Source organism: Carassius gibelio, chromosome A10, assembly GCF_023724105.1.
Source record: "Carassius gibelio isolate Cgi1373 ecotype wild population from Czech Republic chromosome A10, carGib1.2-hapl.c, whole genome shotgun sequence".
NCBI lineage: Eukaryota > Metazoa > Chordata > Actinopteri > Cypriniformes > Cyprinidae > Carassius > Carassius gibelio.
This window is the reverse complement of record NC_068380.1, coordinates 24977360-24993809: the sequence shown is the minus strand read 5'-3', so window position 1 is coordinate 24993809 and position 16450 is coordinate 24977360.

The following is a 16450-nucleotide window of genomic DNA, read 5'->3' as shown; positions in this document are numbered from 1 at the left end:
GTAGTCATCGAGGGAGTCTCCTTCAAATGAAACTAAAAACAGACCAGTTGGACACTGGGAAGTCAGTCAGCAAACATTTACCCCAACTTGATAGCACTTTCTGCTTTGGTTGAAAAGAAAGATGCTAAAGTTAGAGTAGACATCAGCTGCTTTTCACTCAAGGAGGCAAGGATTTGAAAAGTTGGTCACAGAGGAGGATGCATAATTGTGTCCAATTTTTCAATTTTATTCAGCATTTACAGTTACAAGCTTGGACCAGAGGCATATATCTGCAAAATAAGAAATACTAATTAATTAAATAAAAAACTATAAGAAATAGAACATAGGTGAAGCTTTGGTTGCTCTTCATTTCCTCATTACTACTACCCCAAAGAGAAGCACTTATGAACATAGGACCAATCAATGCTCCCATTTGAAGTAATCTTAATGGGATGGATACTGTGATTATCTGATCATTGCATTTAGAACTCAGTTTGGCGTCCCAGAAAATAAATTATCTCCTGAATCACTGGTCACTTGAAACTACCCCAACAAATAGCACTTACCTATTACAACAGACAAGTCAGTGCCATTATGAGGGTACCGATAGTGACAAATCAAAATATTTTCCATTTCGAAGACTACAATTCTGTGGAATCAGATGAGGACATTTCCAGCCAGAGATACCAGGAGCATGCTGCCTGCAGTCAAGGTGAGCTGATCTGAGCAGTTTTGTTAACAGCACCCTTTATAAATATGTCTATGGCTCTTTGGCTTTGCTGTGGTCATTGGTACTTGGGTAGTTTTGAAAGGCCATTAATCTTTGATTGCCCTGTTAATATCTTTGGAATGCCTCAGCATTCTTGAGCATGGATGGACTTTTCACACATTTAAAGCATTTCATGCAAATTCAACTATTATAATGTTTTCTGAAAGAAGAACATTATGACAGTCCTTGTTAAAGCATAGAAACACACCATGCACAAAATCAATGATTACCATGCCAAAACTTTGGAAAAAACAGCACCTTCTAGTGTTTAAATTTGGATTCTGCTGTAATCAAGGCAATGGACAAACCCACTGATGAACAAACACCAGCAAGGCAGTCCCAAAGTAAAGCACTTATTCTTACATGGATTAACAGATGCTTCTCTTTGTAGTCATCGAGGGAGTCTCCTTCAAATGAAACTAAAAACAGACCAGTTGGACACTGGGAAGTCAGTCAGCAAACATTTACCCCAACTTGATAGCACTTTCTGCTTTGGTTGAAAAGAAAGATGCTAAAGTTAGAGTAGACATCAGCTGCTTTTCACTCAAGGAGGCAAGGATTTGAAAAGTTGGCCACAGAGGAGGATGCATAATTGTGTCCAATTTTTTCAATTTTATTCAGCATTTACAGTTACAAGTTTGGACCAGAGGCATATATCTGCAAAATAAGAAATACTAATTAATTAAATAAAAAAACTATAAGAAACAGAACATAGGTGAAGCTTTGGTTGCTCTTCATTTCCTCATTACTACTACCCCAAAGAGAAGCACTTATGAACATAGGACCAATCAATGCTCCCATTTGAAGTAATCTTAATGGGATGGATACTGTGATTATCTGATCATTGCATTTAGAACTCAGTTTGGCGTCCCAGAAAATAAATTATCTCCTGAATCACTGGTCACTTGAAACTACCCCAACAAATAGCACTTACCTATTACAACAGACAAGTCAGTGCCATTATGAGGGTACCGATAGTGACAAATCAAAATATTTTCCATTTCGAAGACTACAATTCTGTGGAATCAGATGAGGACATTTCCAGCCAGAGATACCAGGAGCATGCTGCCTGCAGTCAAGGTGAGCTGATCTGAGCAGTTTTGTTAACAGCACCCATTATAAATATGTCTATGGCTCTTTGGCTTTGCTGTGGTCGTTGGTACTTGGGTAGTTTTGAAAGGCCATTAATCTTTGATTGCCCTGTTAATATCTTTGGAATGCCTCAGCATTCTTGAGCATGGATGGACTTTTCACACATTTAAAGCATTTCATGCAAATTCAACTATTATAATGTTTTCTGAAAGAAGAACATTATGATAGTCCTTGTTAAAGCATAGAAACACACCATGCACAAAATCAATGATTACCATGCCAAAACTTTGGAAAAAACAGCACCTTCTAGTGTTTAAAGGCAGTCCCAAAGTAAAGCACTTATTCTTACATGGAGTAACAGATGCTTCTCTTTGTAGTCATCGAGGGAGTCTCCTTCAAATGAAACTAAAAACAGACCAGTTGGACACTGGGAAGTCAGTCAGCAAACATTTACCCCAACTTGATAGCACTTTCTGCTTTGGTTGAAAAGAAAGATGCTAAAGTTAGAGTAGACATCAGCTGCTTTTCACTCAAGGAGGCAAGGATTTGAAAAGTTGGTCACAGAGGAGGATGCATAATTGTGTCCAATTTTTCAATTTTATTCAGCATTTACAGTTACAAGCTTGGACCAGAGGCATATATCTGCAAAATAAGAAATACTAATTAATTAAATAAAAAACTATAAGAAATAGAACATAGGTGAAGCTTTGGTTGCTCTTCATTTCCTCATTACTACTACCCCAAAGAGAAGCACTTATGAACATAGGACCAATCAATGCTCCCATTTGAAGTAATCTTAATGGGATGGATACTGTGATTATCTGATCATTGCATTTAGAACTCAGTTTGGCGTCCCAGAAAATAAATTATCTCCTGAAGCACTGGTCACTTGAAACTACCCCAACAAATAGCACTTACCTATTACAACAGACAAGTCAGTGCCATTATGAGGGTACCGATAGTGACAAATCAAAATATTTTCCATTTCGGAGACTACAATTCTGTGGAATCAGATGAGGACATTTCCAGCCAGAGACACCAGGAGCATGCTGCCTGCAGTCAAGGTGAGCTGATCTGAGCAGTTTTGTTAACAGCACCCATTATAAATATGTCTATGGCTCTTTGGCTTTGCTGTGGTCGTTTGTACTTGGGTAGTTTTGAAAGGCCATTAATCTTTGATTGCCCTGTTAATATCTTTGGAATGCCTCAGCATTCTTGAGCATGGATGGACTTTTCACACATTTAAGGCATTTCATGCAAATTCAACTATTATAATGTTTTCTGAAAGAAGAACATTATGACAGTCCTTGTTAAAGCATAGAAACACACCATGCACAAAATCAATGATTACCATGCCAACACTTTGGAAAAAACAGCACCTTCTAGTGTTTAAATTTGGATTCTGCTGTAATCAAGGCAATGGACAAACCCACTGATGAAAAAACACCAGCAAGGCAGTCCCAAAGTAAAGCACTTATTCTTACATGGAATAACAGATGCTTCTCTTTGTAGTCATCGAGGGAGTCTCCTTCAAATGAAACTAAAAACAGACCAGTTGGACACTGGGAAGTCAGTCAGCAAACATTTACCCCAACTTGATAGCACTTTCTGCTTTGGTTGAAAAGAAAGATGCTAAAGTTAGAGTAGACATCAGCTGCTTTTCACTCAAGGAGGCAAGGATTTGAAAAGTTGGCCACAGAGGAGGATGCATAATTGTGTCAATTTTTTTTCAATTTTATTCAGCATTTACAATTACAAGTTTGGACCAGAGGTATATATCTGCAAAATAAGAAATACTAATTAATTAAATAAAAAACTATAAGAAATAGAACATAGGTGAAGCTTTGGTTGCTCTTCATTTCCTCATTACTACTACCCCAAAGAGAAGCACTTATGAACATAGGACCAATCAATGCTCCCATTTGAAGTAATCTTAATGGGATGGATACTGTGATTATCTGATCATTGCATTTAGAACTCAGTTTGGCGTCCCAGAAAATAAATTATCTCCTGAAGCACTGGTCACTTGAAACTACCCCAACAAATAGCACTTACCTATTACAACAGACAAGTCAGTGCCATTATGAGGGTACCGATAGTGACAAATCAAAATATTTTCCATTTCGGAGACTACAATTCTGTGGAATCAGATGAGGACATTTCCAGCCAGAGACACCAGGAGCATGCTGCCTGCAGTCAAGGTGAGCTGATCTGAGCAGTTTTGTTAACAGCACCCATTATAAATATGTCTATGGCTCTTTGGCTTTGCTGTGGTCGTTTGTACTTGGGTAGTTTTGAAAGGCCATTAATCTTTGATTGCCCTGTTAATATCTTTGGAATGCCTCAGCATTCTTGAGCATGGATGGACTTTTCACACATTTAAAGCATTTCATGCAAATTCAACTATTATAATGTTTTCTGAAAGAAAAACATTATGACAGTCCTTGTTAAAGCATAGAAACACACCATGCACAAAATCAATGATTACCATGCCAAAACTTTGGAAAAAACAGCACCTTCTAGTGTTTAAATTTGGATTCTGCTGTAATCAAGGCAATGGACAAACCCACTGATGAAAAAACACCAGCAAGGCAGTCCCAAAGTAAAGCACTTATTCTTACATGGAATAACAGATGCTTCTCTTTGTAGTCATCGAGGGAGTCTCCTTCAAATGAAACTAAAAACAGACCAGTTGGACACTGGGAAGTCAGTCAGCAAACATTTACCCCAACTTGATAGCACTTTCTGCTTTGGTTGAAAAGAAAGATGCTAAAGTTAGAGTAGACATCAGCTGCTTTTCACTCAAGGAGGCAAGGATTTGAAAAGTTGGCCACAGAGGAGGATGCATAATTGTGTCCAATTTTTTCAATTTTATTCAGCATTTACAGTTACAAGTTTGGACCAGAGGCATATATCTGCAAAATAAGAAATACTAATTAATTAAATAAAAAACTATAAGAAATAGAACATAGGTGAAGCTTTGGTTGCTCTTCATTTCCTCATTACTACTACCCCAAAGAGAAGCACTTATGAACATAGGACCAATCAATGCTCCCATTTGAAGTAATCTTAATGGGATGGATACTGTGATTATCTGATCATTGCATTTAGAACTCAGTTTGGCGTCCCAGAAAATAAATTATCTCCTGAAGCACTGGTCACTTGAAACTACCCCAACAAATAGCACTTACCTATTACAACAGACAAGTCAGTGCCATTATGAGGGTACCGATAGTGACAAATCAAAATATTTTCCATTTCGGAGACTACAATTCTGTGAAATCAGATGAGGACATTTCCAGCCAGAGATACCAGGAGCATGCTGCCTGCAGTCAAGGTGAGCTGATCTGAGCAGTTTTGTTAACAGCACCCATTATAAATATGTCTATGGCTCTTTGGCTTTGCTGTGGTCGTTGGTACTTGGGTAGTTTTGAAAGGCCATTAATCTTTGATTGCCCTGTTAATATCTTTGGAATGCCTCAGCATTCTTGAGCATGGATGGACTTTTCACACATTTAAAGCATTTCATGCAAATTCAACTATTATAATGTTTTCTGAAAGAAGAACATTATGATAGTCCTTGTTAAAGCATAGAAACACACCATGCACAAAATCAATGATTACCATGCCAAAACTTTGGAAAAAACAGCACCTTCTAGTGTTTAAAGGCAGTCCCAAAGTAAAGCACTTATTCTTACATGGAGTAACAGATGCTTCTCTTTGTAGTCATCGAGGGAGTCTCCTTCAAATGAAACTAAAAACAGACCAGTTGGACACTGGGAAGTCAGTCAGCAAACATTTACCCCAACTTGATAGCACTTTCTGCTTTGGTTGAAAAGAAAGATGCTAAAGTTAGAGTAGACATCAGCTGCTTTTCACTCAAGGAGGCAAGGATTTGAAAAGTTGGTCACAGAGGAGGATGCATAATTGTGTCCAATTTTTCAATTTTATTCAGCATTTACAGTTGCAAGCTTGGACCAGAGGCATATATCTGCAAAATAAGAAATACTAATTAATTAAATAAAAAACTATAAGAAATAGAACATAGGTGAAGCTTTGGTTGCTCTTCATTTCCTCATTACAACTACCCCAAAGAGAAGCACTTATGAACATAGGACCAATCAATGCTCCCATTTGAAGTAATCTTAATGGGATGGATACTGTGATTATCTGATCATTGCATTTAGAACTCAGTTTGGCGTCCCAGAAAATAAATTATCTCCTGAATCACTGGTCACTTGAAACTACCCCAACAAATAGCACTTACCTATTACAACAGACAAGTCAGTGCCATTATGAGGGTACCGATAGTGACAAATCAAAATATTTTCCATTTCGAAGACTACAATTCTGTGGAATCAGATGTGGACATTTCCAGCCAGAGATACCAGGAGCATGCTGCCTGCAGTCAAGGTGAGCTGATCTGAGCAGTTTTGTTAACAGCACCCATTATAAATATGTCTATGGCTCTTTGGCTTTGCTGTGGTCGTTGGTACTTGGGTAGTTTTGAAAGGCCATTAATCTTTGATTGCCCTGTTAATATCTTTGGAATGCCTCAGCATTCTTGAGCATGGATGGACTTTTCACACATTTAAAGCATTTCATGCAAATTCAACTATTATAATGTTTTCTGAAAGAAGAACATTATGATAGTCCTTGTTAAAGCATAGAAACACACCATGCACAAAATCAATGATTACCATGCCAAAACTTTGGAAAAAACAGCACCTTCTAGTGTTTAAAGGCAGTCCCAAAGTAAAGCACTTATTCTTACATGGAGTAACAGATGCTTCTCTTTGTAGTCATCGAGGGAGTCTCCTTCAAATGAAACTAAAAACAGACCAGTTGGACACTGGGAAGTCAGTCAGCAAACATTTACCCCAACTTGATAGCACTTTCTGCTTTGGTTGAAAAGAAAGATGCTAAAGTTAGAGTAGACATCAGCTGCTTTTCACTCAAGGAGGCAAGGATTTGAAAAGTTGGTCACAGAGGAGGATGCATAATTGTGTCCAATTTTTCAATTTTATTCAGCATTTACAGTTACAAGCTTGGACCAGAGGCATATATCTGCAAAATAAGAAATACTAATTAATTAAATAAAAAACTATAAGAAATAGAACATAGGTGAAGCTTTGGTTGCTCTTCATTTCCTCATTACTACTACCCCAAAGAGAAGCACTTATGAACATAGGACCAATCAATGCTCCCATTTGAAGTAATCTTAATGGGATGGATACTGTGATTATCTGATCATTGCATTTAGAACTCAGTTTGGCGTCCCAGAAAATAAATTATCTCCTGAATCACTGGTCACTTGAAACTACCCCAACAAATAGCACTTACCTATTACAAAAGACAAGTCAGTGCCATTATGAGGGTACCGATAGTGACAAATCAAAATATTTTCCATTTCGAAGACTACAATTCTGTGGAATCAGATGAGGACATTTCCAGCCAGAGATACCAGGAGCATGCTGCCTGCAGTCAAGGTGAGCTGATCTGAGCAGTTTTGTTAACAGCACCCATTATAAATATGTCTATGGCTCTTTGGCTTTGCTGTGGTCGTTGGTACTTGGGTAGTTTTGAAAGGCCATTAATCTTTGATTGCCCTGTTAATATCTTTGGAATGCCTCAGCATTCTTGAGCATGGATGGACTTTTCACACATTTAAAGCATTTCATGCAAATTCAACTATTATAATGTTTTCTGAAAGAAGAACATTATGATAGTCCTTGTTAAAGCATAGAAACACACCATGCACAAAATCAATGATTACCATGCCAAAACTTTGGAAAAAACAGCACCTTCTAGTGTTTAAAGGCAGTCCCAAAGTAAAGCACTTATTCTTACATGGAGTAACAGATGCTTCTCTTTGTAGTCATCGAGGGAGTCTCCTTCAAATGAAACTAAAAACAGACCAGTTGGACACTGGGAAGTCAGTCAGCAAACATTTACCCCAACTTGATAGCACTTTCTGCTTTGGTTGAAAAGAAAGATGCTAAAGTTAGAGTAGACATCAGCTGCTTTTCACTCAAGGAGGCAAGGATTTGAAAAGTTGGTCACAGAGGAGGATGCATAATTGTGTCCAATTTTTCAATTTTATTCAGCATTTACAGTTGCAAGCTTGGACCAGAGGCATATATCTGCAAAATAAGAAATACTAATTAATTAAATAAAAAACTATAAGAAATAGAACATAGGTGAAGCTTTGGTTGCTCTTCATTTCCTCATTACTACTACCCCAAAGAGAAGCACTTATGAACATAGGACCAATCAATGCTCCCATTTGAAGTAATCTTAATGGGATGGATACTGTGATTATCTGATCATTGCATTTAGAACTCAGTTTGGCGTCCCAGAAAATAAATTATCTCCTGAATCACTGGTCACTTGAAACTACCCCAACAAATAGCACTTACCTATTACAACAGACAAGTCAGTGCCATTATGAGGGTACCGATAGTGACAAATCAAAATATTTTCCATTTCGAAGACTACAATTCTGTGGAATCAGATGAGGACATTTCCAGCCAGAGATACCAGGAGCATGCTGCCTGCAGTCAAGGTGAGCTGATCTGAGCAGTTTTGTTAACAGCACCCATTATAAATATGTCTATGGCTCTTTGGCTTTGCTGTGGTCGTTGGTACTTTGGTAGTTTTGAAAGGCCATTAATCTTTGATTGCCCTGTTAATATCTTTGGAATGCCTCAGCATTCTTGAGCATGGATGGACTTTTCACACATTTAAAGCATTTCATGCAAATTCAACTATTATAATATTTTCTGAAAGAAGAACATTATGACAGTCCTTGTTAAAGCATAGAAACACACCATGCACAAAATCAATGATTACCATGCCAAAACTTTGGAAAAAACAGCACCTTCTAGTGTTTAAATTTGGATTCTGCTGTAATCAAGGCAATGGACAAACCCAGTGATGAACAAACACCAGCAAGGCAGTCCCAAAGTAAAGCACTTATTCTTACATGTAATAACAGATGCTTCTCTTTGTAGTCATCGAGGGAGTCTCCTTCAAATGAAACTAAAAACAGACCAGTTGGACACTGGGAAGTCAGTCAGCAAACATTTACCCCAACTTGATAGCACTTTCTGCTTTGGTTGAAAAGAAAGATGCTAAAGTTAGAGTAGACATCAGCTGCTTTTCACTCAAGGAGGCAAGGATTTGAAAAGTTGGCCACAGAGGAGGATGCATAATTGTGTCAAATTTTTTTCAATTTTATTCAGCATTTACAATTACAAGTTTGGACCAGAGGTATATATCTGCAAAATAAGAAATACTAATTAATTAAATAAAAAACTATAAGAAATAGAACATAGGTGAAGCTTTGGTTGCTCTTCATTTCCTCATTACTACTACCCCAAAGAGAAGCACTTATGAACATAGGACCAATCAATGCTCCCATTTGAAGTAATCTTAATGGGATGGATACTGTGATTATCTGATCATTGCATTTAGAACTCAGTTTGGCGTCCCAGAAAATAAATTATCTCCTGAAGCACTGGTCACTTGAAACTACCCCAACAAATAGCACTTACCTATTACAACAGACAAGTCAGTGCCATTATGAGGGTACCGATAGTGACAAATCAAAATATTTTCCATTTCGGAGACTACAATTCTGTGGAATCAGATGAGGACATTTCCAGCCAGAGACACCAGGAGCATGCTGCCTGCAGTCAAGGTGAGCTGATCTGAGCAGTTTTGTTAACAGCACCCATTATAAATATGTCTATGGCTCTTTGGCTTTGCTGTGGTCGTTTGTACTTGGGTAGTTTTGAAAGGCCATTAATCTTTGATTGCCCTGTTAATATCTTTGGAATGCCTCAGCATTCTTGAGCATGGATGGACTTTTCACACATTTAAAGCATTTCATGCAAATTCAACTATTATAATGTTTTCTGAAAGAAGAACATTATGATAGTCCTTGTTAAAGCATAGAAACACACCATGCACAAAATCAATGATAACCATGCCAAAACTTTGGAAAAAACAGCACCTTCTAGTGTTTAAAGGCAGTCCCAAAGTAAAGCACTTATTCTTACATGGAGTAACAGATGCTTCTCTTTGTAGTCATCGAGGGAGTCTCCTTCAAATGAAACTAAAAACAGACCAGTTGGACACTGGGAAGTCAGTCAGCAAACATTTACCCCAACTTGATAGCACTTTCTGCTTTGGTTGAAAAGAAAAATGCTAAAGTTAGAGTAGACATCAGCTGCTTTTCACTCAAGGAGGCAAGGATTTGAAAAGTTGGTCACAGAGGAGGATGCATAATTGTGTCCAATTTTTTAATTTTATTCAGCATTTACAGTTACAATCTTGGACCAGAGGCATATATCTGCAAAATAAGAAATACTAATTAATTAAATAAAAAACTATAAGAAATAGAACATAGGTGAAGCTTTGGTTGCTCTTCATTTCCTCATTACTACTACCCCAAAGAGAAGCACTTATGAACATAGGACCAATCAATGCTCCCATTTGAAGTAATCTTAATGGGATGGATACTGTGATTATCTGATCATTGCATTTAGAACTCAGTTTGGCGTCCCAGAAAATAAAGTATCTCCTGAATCACTGGTCACTTGAAACTACCCCAACAAATAGCACTTACCTATTACAACAGACAAGTCAGTGCCATTATGAGGGTACCGATAGTGACAAATCAAAATATTTTCCATTTCGAAGACTACAATTCTGTGGAATCAGATGAGGACATTTCCAGCCAGAGATACCAGGAGCATGCTGCCTGCAGTCAAGGTGAGCTGATCTGAGCAGTTTTGTTAACAGCACCCATTATAAATATGTCTATGGCTCTTTGGCTTTGCTGTGGTCGTTGGTACTTTGGTAGTTTTGAAAGGCCATTAATCTTTGATTGCCCTGTTAATATCTTTGGAATGCCTCAGCATTCTTGAGCATGGATGGACTTTTCACACATTTAAAGCATTTCATGCAAATTCAACTATTATAATATTTTCTGAAAGAAGAACATTATGACAGTCCTTGTTAAAGCATAGAAACACACCATGCACAAAATCAATGATTACCATGCCAAAACTTTGGAAAAAACAGCACCTTCTAGTGTTTAAATTTGGATTCTGCTGTAATCAAGGCAATGGACAAACCCACTGATGAAGAAACACCAGCAAGGCAGTCCCAAAGTAAAGCACTTATTCTTACATGTAATAACAGATGCTTCTCTTTGTAGTCATCGAGGGAGTCTCCTTCAAATGAAACTAAAAACAGACCAGTTGGACACTGGGAAGTCAGTCAGCAAACATTTACCCCAACTTGATAGCACTTTCTGCTTTGGTTGAAAAGAAAGATGCTAAAGTTAGAGTAGACATCAGCTGCTTTTCACTCAAGGAGGCAAGGATTTGAAAAGTTGGCCACAGAGGAGGATGCATAATTGTGTCAAATTTTTTTCAATTTTATTCAGCATTTACAATTACAAGTTTGGACCAGAGGTATATATCTGCAAAATAAGAAATACTAATTAATTAAATAAAAAACTATAAGAAATAGAACATAGGTGAAGCTTTGGTTGCTCTTCATTTCCTCATTACTACTACCCCAAAGAGAAGCACTTATGAACATAGGACCAATCAATGCTCCCATTTGAAGTAATCTTAATGGGATGGATACTGTGATTATCTGATCATTGCATTTAGAACTCAGTTTGGCGTCCCAGAAAATAAATTATCTCCTGAAGCACTGGTCACTTGAAACTACCCCAACAAATAGCACTTACCTATTACAACAGACAAGTCAGTGCCATTATGAGGGTACCGATAGTGACAAATCAAAATATTTTCCATTTCGGAGACTACAATTCTGTGGAATCAGATGAGGACATTTCCAGCCAGAGACACCAGGAGCATGCTGCCTGCAGTCAAGGTGAGCTGATCTGAGCAGTTTTGTTAACAGCACCCATTATAAATATGTCTATGGCTCTTTGGCTTTGCTGTGGTCGTTTGTACTTGGGTAGTTTTGAAAGGCCATTAATCTTTGATTGCCCTGTTAATATCTTTGGAATGCCTCAGCATTCTTGAGCATGGATGGACTTTTCACACATTTAAAGCATTTCATGCAAATTCAACTATTATAATGTTTTCTGAAAGAAGAACATTATGACAGTCCTTGTTAAAGCATAGAAACACACCATGCACAAAATCAATGATTACCATGCCAAAACTTTGGAAAAAACAGCACCTTCTAGTGTTTAAATTTGGATTCTGCTGTAATCAAGGCAATGGACAAACCCACTGATGAAAAAACACCAGCAAGGCAGTTATGAACATAGGACCAATCAATGCTCCCATTTGAAGTAATTTTAATGGGATGGATACTGTGAATATCTGATCATTGCATTTAGAACTCAGTTTGGCGTCCCAGAAAATAAATTATCTCCTGAAGCACTGGTCACTTGAAACTACCCCAACAAAATCAATGATTACCATGCCAAAACTTTGGAAAAAACAGCACCTTCTAGTGTTTAAATTTGGATTCTGCTGTAATCAAGGCAATGGACAAACCCACTGATGAACAAACACCAGCAAGGCAGTCCCAAAGTAAAACACTTATTCTTACATGGAATAACAGATGCTTCTCTTTGTAGTCATCGAGGGAGTCTCCTTCAAATGAAACTAAAAACAGACCAGTTGGACACTGGGAAGTCAGTCAGCAAACATTTACCCCAACTTGATAGCACTTTCTGCTTTGGTTGAAAAGAAAGATGCTAAAGTTAGAGTAGACATCAGCTGCTTTTCACTCAAGGAGGCAAGGATTTGAAAAGTTGGCCACAGAGGAGGATGCATAATTGTGTCCAATTTTTTTCAATTTTATTCAGCATTTACAGTTACAAGCTTGGACCAGAGGCATATATCTGCAAAATAAGAAATACTAATTAATTAAATAAAAAAAACTATAAGAAATAGAACATAGGTGAAGCTTTGGTTGCTCTTCATTTCCTCATTACTACTACCCCAAAGAGAAGCACTTATGAACATAGGACCAATCAATGCTCCCATTTGAAGTAATCTTAATGGGATGGATACTGTGATTATCTGATCATTGCATTTAGAACTCAGTTTGGCGTCCCAGAAAATAAATTGTCTCCTGAAGCACTGGTCACTTGAAACTACCCCAACAAATAGCACTTACCTATTACAACAGACAAGTCAGTGCCATTATGAGGGTACCGATAGTGACAAATCAAAATATTTTCCATTTCGAAGACTACAATTCTGTGGAATCAGATGAGGACATTTCCAGCCAGAGATACCAGGAGCATGCTGCCTGCAGTCAAGGTGAGCTGATCTGAGCAGTTTTGTTAACAGCACCCATTATAAATATGTCTATGGCTCTTTGGCTTTGCTGTGGTCGTTGGTACTTGGGTAGTTTTGAAAGGCCATTAATCTTTGATTGCCCTGTTAATATCTTTGGAATGCCTCAGCATTCTTGAGCATGGATGGACTTTTCACACATTTAAAGCATTTCATGCAAATTCAACTATTATAATGTTTTCTGAAAGAAGAACATTATGACAGTCCTTGTTAAAGCATAGAAACACACCATGCACAAAATCAATGATTACCATGCCAAAACTTTGGAAAAAACAGCACCTTCTAGTGTTTAAATTTGGATTCTGCTGTAATCAATGCAATGGACAAACCCACTGATGAACAAACACCAGCAAGGCAGTCCCAAAGTAAAGCACTTATTCTTACATGGAATAACAGATGCTTCTCTTTGTAGTCATCGAGGGAGTCTCCTTCAAATGAAACTAAAAACAGACCAGTTGGACACTGGGAAGTCAGTCAGCAAACATTTACCCCAACTTGATAGCACTTTCTGCTTTGGTTGAAAAGAAAGATGCTAAAGTTAGAGTAGACATCAGCTGCTTTTCACTCAAGGAGGCAAGGATTTGAAAAGTTGGCCACAGAGGAGGATGCATAATTGTGTCCAATTTTTTTCAATTTTATTCAGCATTTACAGTTACAAGTTTGGACCAGAGGCATATATCTGCAAAATAAGAAATACTAATTAATTAAATAAAAAACTATAAGAAATAGAACATAGGTGAAGCTTTGGTTGCTCTTCATTTCCTCATTACTACTACCCCAAAGAGAAGCACTTATGAACATAGGACCAATCAATGCTCCCATTTGAAGTAATCTTAATGGGATGGATACTGTGATTATCTGATCATTGCATTTAGAACTCAGTTTGGCGTCCCAGAAAATAAATTATCTCCTGAAGCACTGGTCACTTGAAACTACCCCAACAAATAGCACTTACCTATTACAACAGACAAGTCAGTGCCATTATGAGGGTACCGATAGTGACAAATCAAAATATTTTCCATTTCGAAGACTACAATTCTGTGGAATCAGATTAGGACATTTCCAGCCAGAGATACCAGGAGCATGCTGCCTGCAGTCAAGGTGAGCTGATCTGAGCAGTTTTGTTAACAGCACCCATTATAAATATGTCTATGGCTCTTTGGCTTTGCTGTGGTCGTTGGTACTTGGGTAGTTTTGAAAGGCCATTAATCTTTGATTGCCCTGTTAATATCTTTGGAATGCCTCAGCATTCTTGAGCATGGATGGACTTTTCACACATTTAAAGCATTTCATGCAAATTCAACTATTATAATGTTTTCTGAAAGAAGAACATTATGACAGTCCTTGTTAAAGCATAGAAACACACCATGCACAAAATCAATGATTACCATGCCAAAACTTTGGAAAAAACAGCACCTTCTAGTGTTTAAATTTGGATTCTGCTGTAATCAAGGCAATGGACAAACCCACTGATGAAAAAACACCAGCAAGGCAGTCCCAAAGTAAAGCACTTATTCTTACATGGAATAACAGATGCTTCTCTTTGTAGTCATCGAGGGAGTCTCCTTCAAATGAAACTAAAAACAGACCAGTTGGACACTGGGAAGTCAGTCAGCAAACATTTACCCCAACTTGATAGCACTTTCTGCTTTGGTTGAAAAGAAAGATGCTAAAGTTAGAGTAGACATCAGCTGCTTTTCACTCAAGGAGGCAAGGATTTTAAAAGTTGGTCACAGAGGAGGATGCATAATTGTGTCCAATTTTTCAATTTTATTCAGCATTTACAGTTACAAGCTTGGACCAGAGGCATATATCTGCAAAATAAGAAATACTAATTAATTAAATAAAAAACTATAAGAAATAGAACATAGGTGAAGCTTTGGTTGCTCTTCATTTCCTCATTACTACTACCCCAAAGAGAAGCACTTATGAACATAGGACCAATCAATGCTCCCATTTGAAGTAATCTTAATGGGATGGATACTGTGATTATCTGATCATTGCATTTAGAACTCAGTTTGGCGTCCCAGAAAATAAATTATCTCCTGAAACACTGGTCACTTGAAACTACCCCAACAAATAGCACTTACCTATTACAACAGACAAGTCAGTGCCATTATGAGGGTACCGATAGTGACAAATCAAAATATTTTCCATTTCGAAGACTACAATTCTGTGGAATCAGATGAGGACATTTCCAGCCAGAGATACCAGGAGCATGCTGCCTGCAGTCAAGGTGAGCTGATCTGAGCAGTTTTGTTAACAGCACCCATTATAAATATGTCTATGGCTCTTTGGCTTTGCTGTGGTCGTTGGTACTTGGGTAGTTTTGAAAGGCCATTAATCTTTGATTGCCCTGTTAATATCTTTGGAATGCCTCAGCATTCTTGAGCATGGATGGACTTTTCACACATTTAAAGCATTTCATGCAAATTCAACTATTATAATATTTTCTGAAAGAAGAACATTATGACAGTCCTTGTTAAAGCATAGAAACACACCATGCACAAAATCAATGATTACCATGCCAAAACTTTGGAAAAAACAGCACCTTCTAGTGTTTAAATTTGGATTCTGCTGTAATCAAGGCAATGGACAAACCCCATTGTGTCCAATTTTTCAATTTTATTCAGCATTTACAGTTACAAGCTTGGACCAGAGGCATATATCTGCAAAATAAGAAATACTAATTAATTAAATAAAAAACTATAAGAAATAGAACATAGGTGAAGCTTTGGTTGCTCTTCATTTCCTCATTACTACTACCCCAAAGAGAAGCACTTATGAACATAGGACCAATCAATGCTCCCATTTGAAGTAATCTTAATGGGATGGATACTGTGATTATCTGATCATTGCATTTAGAACTCAGTTTGGCGTCCCAGAAAATAAATTATCTCCTGAAACACTGGTCACTTGAAACTACCCCAACAAATAGCACTTACCTATTACAACAGACAAGTCAGTGCCATTATGAGGGTACCGATAGTGACAAATCAAAATATTTTCCATTTCGAAGACTACAATTCTGTGGAATCAGATGAGGACATTTCCAGCCAGAGATACCAGGAGCATGCTGCCTGCAGTCAAGGTGAGCTGATCTGAGCAGTTTTGTTAACAGCACCCATTATAAATATGTCTATGGCTCTTTGGCTTTGCTGTGGTCGTTGGTACTTGGGTAGTTTTGAAAGGCCATTAATCTTTGATTGCCCTGTTAATATCTTTGGAATGCCTCAGCATTCTTGAG